Source organism: Caretta caretta, chromosome 24 (assembly GCF_965140235.1).
Source record: "Caretta caretta isolate rCarCar2 chromosome 24, rCarCar1.hap1, whole genome shotgun sequence".
Classification (NCBI taxonomy): Eukaryota; Metazoa; Chordata; order Testudines; family Cheloniidae; genus Caretta; species Caretta caretta.
In genome coordinates this window covers 11,234,814-11,244,306 of record NC_134229.1, presented here as the reverse complement: position 1 = coordinate 11,244,306, position 9,493 = coordinate 11,234,814, and the positions used below count along the sequence as shown (strand labels likewise).

At 50.5% G+C, this 9,493-nt stretch overlaps 1 protein-coding gene across 2 annotated transcripts in view; it reads left to right on the top strand.

Moving 5' to 3' along the window:
- Positions 1–264: 264 nt before the first annotated feature.
- LOC125626180 (uncharacterized) overlaps positions 265–9,493 on the top strand; it is a 56,364-nt gene continuing 47,135 nt past the window's right edge. The window contains exon 1 of one of the 2 annotated variants that reach the window (XM_075122797.1): positions 265–365. The gene's annotated coding sequence lies outside the window, so the exon portion shown is untranslated. Of the gene's footprint in view, positions 617–9,493 lie in introns of both variants that reach the window. The other variant, XM_048828897.2, reaches the window with a different exon arrangement.

Below are 9,493 nucleotides of genomic sequence, written 5' to 3'. Positions count from 1 at the left end.
TCCCCCACCCTCCTCCTCTGTACCCCAAACTTTCCCAGCACTCTCCAGGCTGCCCCCAACCCCTCCTCTGTACCCCAAACTCTCCCCCAGCTCTGTGCGGTGCCCCCACCCTCCTTCTCTGTACCCCAAACTCCCCCCGCCCTCTGTACGGTACCCCCAGCGGCCAATACCAGAGGCCCCGCCCCCTTCCGTCCCGTCCCACGTGGAGCAGCCACAGCTGGTAGCTGAGCAGGGGGTGGGGAAGGTCCGGGCCGCCGCTTCGGCAGCTGTTACTGCGCCTGCGCGGCTCTGCCCGCGGCAGATTCGGATCGGGCGAGGCGCGCTGCGCTTTGTGAGCCTGCCCGGGAGAGCGGCTGCCGCGTGGGGTGAGTGTCCCGCTCCGGCGCCCCCGCCCCGGGCCACGCAGCCGGAGCCTTCCCGCCTGGCGGGGGCGCGGAGAGACACGTGCGGCTGCGGGGCGCCTGGGCTGGAGAGCGGCCGCTAGAGCTGGGGCGGGGGGACCCAGCTGTCAGGCCCCCCCCCAGCGAAGGGGCTGCGAGCGCTGCGATCATTCCTGCCCTGGCTGTACCTCCACCTCGTGTAGACAAGCCCTGAGAGTCTCTCCGGAGGTGACTGGGTAAGAAACACATCTGGGCCGCAGCTGGAGAGAGGCGAGGGAGACCTTTCCTTCCCGCTGGTGTGGACAAAAGGGGAGAATGCCCCTTGCCTGCCCGGGTGTGGGTGGGGGCAGTGTTTGCCCCAGATGGCAGTAAGCTCTGTTCCCACTGCAGTGGAGTAAGAGCTGCTGTGGGCAGGGGTAGACACTGGAGCCTCATCTACACTAGCTCGGTGGTTTTCAAACTTTTTTTTCAGGGGACCCAGTTTAAGAAAGTTGTTGAAGTCCGCGACCCAATGGAGCTGGGGATGAGGGGTTTGCGGGGGGCGCTCTGGGCTGGGGCAGGGGGTTGGGGTGAAGGAGTGGGTCAGGGCTCTGGACTGGGGGTGCAGGCTGTGGGGTGGGGATGTGGATGAGGGTATTGGGGTGCAGGAAGGGGTTCTGGATTTGGGAGGGCTGGGGTTGGGTTGCAGGAGGGGGTCTGGGCTGGGGGTGCAGGCTCTGGGGTGGGGATGAGGATGAGGGGTTTAGGGTGCAGGAAGGGGTTCTGGGTTGGGGGGGTCAGGGCTAGGGCGGGGGGTTGGCTGCAGAAGGGGGTCAGGGCTCTGGGCTGGAGGTGCAGGCTCTGGGGTGGGGCTGGGGATGAGGGGTTTGGGGGGGCACAAGGTTGGGGCATGGATTTACCCTGGCAGCTCCCGTTCAGTAGCGCAGCTGGGGTGCAGAGGCAGGCTTTTTGCCTGTCCTGGCACCATGGACCACATTGTGCCCCGGAAGCGGCCAACAGCAGGCTCGGCTCCTAGGCAGAGGCGTGCAAGCGTCTCCACACAGCAGAGCCCCGTCGCCTCCCTGCCTAGAAGCTGGACCCGCTGCTGGCCGCTTCCGGGGTGCAGCGTGGTGTCGGAACAGGTAGGCACTAGCCTGCCTTAGCCAGGCAGCACCGCTGATGGGACTTCTTATGTCCCAGTTGGCGGTGCTGACCAGAGCCGCTAGGGTCCCTGGGCGCTGAGCAAGGCGACTCAGTGCCTTACATAGCCAGTACTTTGAAAAACACTGCCCTTGGGCACGGAGATGTTCCTTTGAAAATTAGCAGTAATAACATTAATGTGTTATGTTTTTAAAAAAACAGCAAAATTCATGTTTAGAGATCTACTGCCTGTCTCATTTAACCTCGCCTCCGATTCTAATTTTTAAGTAACAAAGCCTGGTGGGCCAAGACGTCTTGATGTGAGATTGATAAAGTGGGATCCTCTCATTCCAAGTTCATATTGTAGAACATTTACTGCTAGTAAATTTTAGTGCTGAAATGCCCCGGTTGGGGTCCCATTGTGCTGGGTATTTCTAGTCAGACAACTGGCTAATGTGAACGTAGCCATGCTGTGTTCTGCTGTTGTGGTTTTATCTCCTGTTCTCTCTGTCTTCCTGTTGTAAACGATTGTGTTCTCTGGACTGCATAATGATGATAAACTCAAGAGCTGCCACGTTCCACCCCAGCAGTGGCTGGATTGTCATGGTGGATAAGTGATCTCCGCTCAAAGTTTGCATATCAGCTTATGTTCATGGTACCTGGGTTGAAGGAGTTTCGTACATATACATGTAGGATGTTCGTACAGGTCTCCATCCTGTGAACCAAGCTAGGCCTGATGCATTTGTGAGATTAGGGGAGTTGCAGGGGAAGGTTTAGCTGCTTTTCTGAGGCTGCCTTGCATAGGGCTTGGATGCTTGGAAAGTTAAGGCCAGTCACCTGAAGGGTGAAGTCAGTGTGAGTGGGACTTGTCTACCTGGCACCAGGGGCCATGAATTGTAGCCCGTGCTGACCTGTAGAGTTCTGACTGCCCCATGTAGACCTGGCTGGCGTGAACTAAAAGGCATCCACCATGCATTAACATAGTCCTTCTCGAAATGGGACTACACAGCACATTTAGTCAGTGCCAGCAGAGTCTACCGGTGGCAGTTAGAGCATAACATGTTACTGTGCGCTATCATTTATGCACTGCAGCACCATGTGGACAATCCTTAAATTAAAGCATGTTTACTCCTGAGAGAAAGCAGGAGTTAAGTGGCCTTAGTTTGCCATAACTTAATTCTCCTCCTCGGCGCTTAACTTCAGGATGAGAGAGACAAACCGCCACGAGGATGTGACTCAGTTTTAACTTTTGTGCTTTGACTTCACATCTGAAGTTGATGTGCCTTAACTTTCCTGTCCCTGTGTAGACATGGCTTCATGTCATTAGTATTCAAATGGTAACAAACAGAGGTGCTGGAACAGTTTTTACAGGGGAGGGTGCTGAGAACCATTGAACAAACTGTAAACCCTGTATATGATGGAAACCACTTCAAGCCAGAGCGTGCAGCAGCACCCCTAGTTCCAGCACCTATGGTAACAAGTAGGTTTGAAGTGATCCCTTCAGGGAACTGGCTTTTCCTACCTGAACTCCCCCATTCCCACCCACTCCCCGCTGGTCTGTTGCCAATGTAGTCGTTTTCCAACACACACCTGTAGATTGGAACAGCCTGGGGTACCATTTAGGGAGGTCAGGTGGGCGGGGGGCTTCTCCCCCTCCGTTTCTAACCACAGTGGAGTGCAAACAGGAAAACTAACTGTTGCTCTGCGCTCAGAGGAATCCGCAGCCGGTAGCTGGGGTCTGAGTAAGAAGTTGCTGGTGGCTGACAGGGCTGGCCCCCGGGAGTTGGATCAACAGCTCCCCCCTGGGCCCCAGGAAATGTAAATTCCCTGGCTGTGTGGGCCACGGCTGCTCCGTGTCCTGGAGCCGGAGAGCTGTCAGCATTGCTCTGCACCCTTGCACAGGGTGAGACTGATGAGGTTCCCAAGTGCCCCCTGCAGCTGGGTGGCTGAGAGCCTGTGCGCCCAGCAGAGGTACAAACGGCTCTCAAAGCACTTCATGAGGGTAAATAGCTCCTTGTCACCCAGCTGAGAGGCAGGAGAGAGCAGTTTCTGGGAGAAGAGACCTGTTGAGTGCTGATCTCCTTAACTCTCCCACAAAGCTGATCTGTTTTATTTTCAGAGTAACAGTCAGACAGACATTTCAGTTGCTCTTGATGGAAATCAGAGGAAGTCATTGTACATAGCTCTGATTCTTAATCAGAAAACACAAATGCTTCTAATCAATTTTGTTGCCCTTCTTTGTACCTTTTCCATTTCTAATATATCTTTTTTGAGATGGAGCAACCAGATGAGCCCACAGTATTCAAGATGTGGGCGTACCATGGATTTATAAAGAGGCATTATGATATTTTCTGTTGTATTATCTATCCCTTTCCTAAAGGTTCCTAACGTTGTTAGCTTTTTTGACTGCTGCTGCACATTGAGTGGATGTTTTCAGAGAACTGTCCACAATGACTCCAAGATCTCTCTCTTGAGTGGTAATAGCTAGTTTAGACCCCATGATTTTATATGTGCAGTTGGGGTTATGTTTTCCAATGTGCATTACTTTGCATGTATCAACATTGAATTTCATCTTCAATTTGATTGTCCAATCACCCCGTTTTGTGAGACCCCTTTGTAGCTCTTCGCAGTCTGCTTTGGACTTAACTATCTTGAGTAGTTTTTGTATCATCTGCAAATTTTGCCACTTCGCTGTTTACCCCCTTTTCCAGATCACTTATGAATATGTTGAATAGGACTGGTCCCAGTACAGACTCCTGAGGGACACTACTATTTACCTCTCTCCATTCTGAAAACTAACCATTTATTCCTTCCCTTTGTTTCCTGTCTTTTAACCAGTCCATGAGAGGACCCTCCCTCTTATCCCAAGGCAGCTTACTTTGCTTAAGAGCCTTTGGTGAGGGACCTTGTCAAAGGCTTTCTGAACATTTAAGTACACTATATCCATCAGATCCCCCTTGTCCACATGCTTGTTGACCCCCTCGGAGAATTCTAGTAGATTGGTGAGGCATGATTTCCCTTTACAAAAACCATGCTGACTCTTCCCCCAACAAATTATGTTCATCTATGTGTCTGACAATTCCATTCTTTATTATAGTTTCAACCAGTTTGCCTGGTACTGAAGTCAAGCTTTTTGGCCTATAATTGACAGGATCACCTCTGGAGCCCTTTTTAAAATTTGGCATCACATTAGCTATCCTCCTGTCACTTGGTACAGAAGCTGATTTAAATGATAGGTTACAAACCACAGTTAATAGTTTTGCAATTTCACATTTGAGTTCCTTCAGAACTCTTGGGTGAATATCATCTGCTCCTGGTGACTTATTACTGTTTAATTTATCAATTTGTTCCAAAACCAACTCTAATGACACCTCAATCTGGGACAGTTCCTCATATTTGTCACCTAAAAGAATGGCTCAGATTTGGGAATCTCCCTCACATCCTCAACTGTGAAGAGCGATGCAAAGAATTCATTTAGTTTCTCCACAATGGCCTTATCATCCTTGAGTGCTCCTTTAGCATCTCGATCGTCCACTGGTTGTTTAGCAGGGTTTTTGCTTCTGATGTACTTAAAAGCTTTTTGTTATTACTTTTGGAGTCTTTGGCTAGCTGTTCTTCAAATTCTTTTTGGCCTTCCTAATGATTATATTTTTATACTTCACTTGCCAGAGTTTATGCTCTTTTCTATTTTTCCATGCTAGGATTTAACTTCTACTTTTCAAAAGATGCCTTTTTGTCTCTCACTGCTTCTTTTACTTTGTTTAGCGATGGTGGCACTTTTTTTGGTTCTCTTACTATGTTTTTTAATCTGGGGTATATGTTTAAGTTGAGTCTCTATTATGGTGTCTTTAAAAAGTTTCCATGCAGGTTGCAGGGATTTCACTTTTGGTGCTGTACTTTTTAATTTCTGTTTAACTTCCTCATTTTTGTGTAGTCCCCCTTTCTGAAATTAAATGCTACAGTGTTGGGCTGCTATGGTGTTTTCCCCACTACAGGGATGTTAAATTTAATTAAGTTATGGTAACTATTACCAAGCTGTCCAGCTATATTCACTTCTTGGACCAAATCCTTGCTCCATTTAGGACTTAATCAAGACTTGCCTCTCCTCTGGTGGGTTCCAGGTCTAGCTGCTCCCAGAATCAGTCATTTAAGGTGTCAAGAAACTTTATCTCTGCATCCCATCCTGAGGTGACATGAACCCAGTCAATATGGGGATAGTTGAAATCCCCCATTAGTATTAAGGTTTTTATTTTTATAGCTTCTCTCATCTCTCTGAGCATTTTGCAGTCATTATCGCCATCCTGGTCAGGCGGTTGGTAGTATGTCCCTACTGCTATATTATTATTCGCACGTGGAATTACTATCCATAGAGATTCTGTGATACAGTTTGGAGTACAGGTCAGCTTGGAAAAGAGACAACTAAGGGGGGATATGATAGAGGTCTATAAAATGTTGACTGCTGTGGAGAAAGTGAATAAGGAAATGTTATTTATGCATAATGCAAGAACCAGGGTCACAAAATGAAATTAACAGGGAGCAGGTTTAAAACAAACAAGAGGAAGTGTTTCTTCCCATAACGCACTGTCAACCTGTGGAACGCTTTGCCAGGGGATGTTGTGAAGACCAAAACTATAATAGGGTTAAAAAAAGGATTAGATAAATTCATGAAGGAGAGGTCCAACAGTGGCTGTTAGCCAGGATGGTCAGGGTTGCAACCCCATGTTCTGACTGTGACAGTGTCCCTTAGGGTATGTCTACACTACGGAATAAGGTCGAATTTATAGAAGTCGGTTTTTTAGAAATCGGTTTTATAAATTCGAGTGTGTGTGTCCCCACAGTAAATGCTCTAAGTGCATTAAGTGCATTAACTCGGCGGAGCGCTTCCACAGTACCGAGGCAAGCGTCGACTTCCGGAGCGTTGCACTGTGGGTAGCTATCCCACAGTTCCCGCAGTCTCCGCTGCCCATTGGAATTCTGGGTTGAGATCCCAATGCCTGATGGAGCTAAAACATTGTCGCGGGTGGTTCTGGGTACATATCGTCAGCCTCCCGTTCCCTCCCTCCCCCCGTGAAAGCAAGGGCAGACAATCATTTCGCGCCTTTTTTCCTGAGTTACCTGTGCAGACGCCATACCATGGCAAGCATGGAGCCCGCTCAGGTAACCGTCACCCTATGTCTCCTGGGTGCTGGCAGACGCGGTACGGCATTGCTACACAGTAGCAGCAACCCCTTGCCTTGTGGCAGCAGACGGTACAGTACGACTGGTAGCCGTCATCGTCATGTCTGAGGTGCTCCTGGTCGCCTCTGTGAGGTCGATCAGGAGCGCCTGGGCAGACATGGGCACAGGGACTAAATTTGGAGTGACTTGACCAGGTCATTCTCTTTAGTCCTGCAGTCAGTCCTATTGAACCGTCTTATGGTGAGCGGGCAGGCGATACGGACTGCTAGCAGTCGTGCTGTACCATCTTCTGCCGAGCAGTCATGAGATGTGGATGGCATGCAGTCCGTCTGCTGCCAGCCAAAGATGTAAAAGATAGATGGAGTGGGTCAAAACAAGAAATAGACCAGATCTGTTTTGTACTCATTTGCTTCCCCCCCCTCCCCTGTCTAGGGGACTCATTCTTCTAGATCACACTGCAGTCAAGGTGCAGCGAGGTAAATCTAGCCATGTATCAATCAGAGGCCAGGCTAACCTTCTTGCTCCAATAAGGACAATAACTTAGGTGCACCATTTCTTATTGGAACCCTCTGTGAAGTCCTGCCTGAAATACTCCTTGATGTAAAGCCACCCCCTTTGTTGATTTTAGCTCCCTGAAGCCAACCCTGTAAGCGCCCCTCCCAGCGTCAGAGCAATGGCAAACAATCGGGCATCTGAGAGTGCTGTCCAGAGCAGTCACAATGGAGCGCTCTGATGGGGCTAAAACATTGTCGCGGGTGGTTCTGGGTACGTGTCGTCAGGCCCCCGTTCCCTCCCTCCCTCCGTGAAAGCAAGGGCAGACAATCATTTCGCGCCTTTTTTCCTGAGTTACCTGTGCAGACGCCATACCACAGCAAGCATGGAGCCCGCTCAGGTAACCGTCACCCTATGTCTCCTGGGTGCTGGCAGACGCGGTACGGCTTTGCTGCACAGTAGCAGCAACCCCTTGCCTTCTGGCAGCAGACGGTGCAATACGACTGGTAGTCGTCCTCATCGTGTCCGAGGTGCTCCTGGCCGCGTCGGCTGGGAGCGCCTGGGCAGACATGGGCGCAGGGACTAAATTTGGAGTGACTTGACCAGGTCATTCTCTTTAGTCCTGCAGTCAGTCCTATTGAACCGTCTTATGGTGAGCAGGCAGGCGATACGGACTGCTAGCAGTCGTACTGTACCATCTTCTGCCAGGCAGGCAAGAGATGAGGATTGCTAGCAGTCGTATTGCACCATCTTCTGCCAGGCAGGCAAGAGATGGGGATGGCTAGCAGGCGTACTGTACCATCTTCTGCCAAGCAGCCATGAGATGTGGATGGCATGCAGTCCTTCTGCACCGTCTGCTGCCAGCCAAAGATGTAAAAGATAGATGGAGTGGGTCAAAACAAGAAATAGACCAGATTTGTTTTGTACTCATTTGCCTCCTCCCCTGTCTAGGGGACTCATTCCTCTAGGTCACACTGCAGTCACTCACAGAGAAGGTGCAGCGAGGTAAATCTAGCCATGTATCAATCAGAGGCCAGGCTAACCTCCTTGTTCCAATAACAACGATAACTTAGGTGCACCATTTCTTATTGGAACCCTCCGTGCAGTCCTGCCTGAAATACTCCTTGATGTACAGGCACCCCCTTTGTTGATTTTAGCTCCCTGAAGCCAACCCTGTAAGCCGTGTCGTCAGTCGCCCCTCCCTCCGTCAGAGCAACGGCAGACAATCGTTCCGCGCCTTTTTTCTGTGCGGACGCCATACCACGGCAAGCATGGAGCCCGCTCAGCTCACTTTGGCAATTAGGAGCACATTAACCACCACACGCATTATTCAGCAGTATATGCAGCACCAGAACATGGCAACGCGATACCGGGCGAGGAGGTGACGTCAGCGCGGTCCCGTGAGTGATCAGGACATGGACACAGATTTCTCTGAAAGCATGGGCCCTGCCAATGCATGCATCATGGTGCTAATGGGGCAGGTTCATGCTGTGGAACGCCGATTCTGGGCTCGGGAAACAAGCACAGACTGGTGGGACCGCATAGTGTTGCAGGTCTGGGACGATTCCCAGTGGCTACGAAACTTTCGCATGCGTAAGGGCACTTTCATGGAACTTTGTGACTTGCTTTCCCCTGTCCTGAAGCGCATGAATACCAAGATGAGAGCAGCCCTCACAGTTGAGAAGCGAGTGGCGATAGCCCTGTGGAAGCTTGCAACGCCAGACAGCTACCGGTCAGTCGGGAATCAATTTGGAGTGGGCAAATCTACTGTGGGGGCTGCTGTGATGCAAGTAGCCCACGCAATCAAAGATCTGCTGATATCAAGGGTAGTGACCCTGGGAAATGTGCAGGTCATAGTGGATGGCTTTGCTGCAATGGGATTCCCTAACTGTGGTGAGGCTATAGATGGAACCCATATCCCTATCTTGGCACCGGAGCACCAAGCCGCCGAGTACATAAACCGCAAGGGGTACTTTTCGATAGTGCTGCAAGCTCTGGTGGATCACAAGGGACGTTTCACCAACATCAACGTGGGATGGCCGGGAAAGGTGCATGATGCTCGCATCTTCAGGAACTCTGGTCTGTTTCAAAAGCTGCAGGAAGGGACTTTATTCCCAGACCAGAAAATAACTGTTGGGGATGTTGAAATGCCTATAGTTATCCTTGGGGACCCAGCCTACCCCTTAATGCCATGGCTCATGAAGCCGTACACAGGCAGCCTGGACAGTAGTCAGGAGCTGTTCAACTACAGGCTGAGCAAGTGCAGAATGGTGGTAGAATGTGCATTTGGACGTTTAAAGGCGCGCTGGCGCAGTTTATTGACT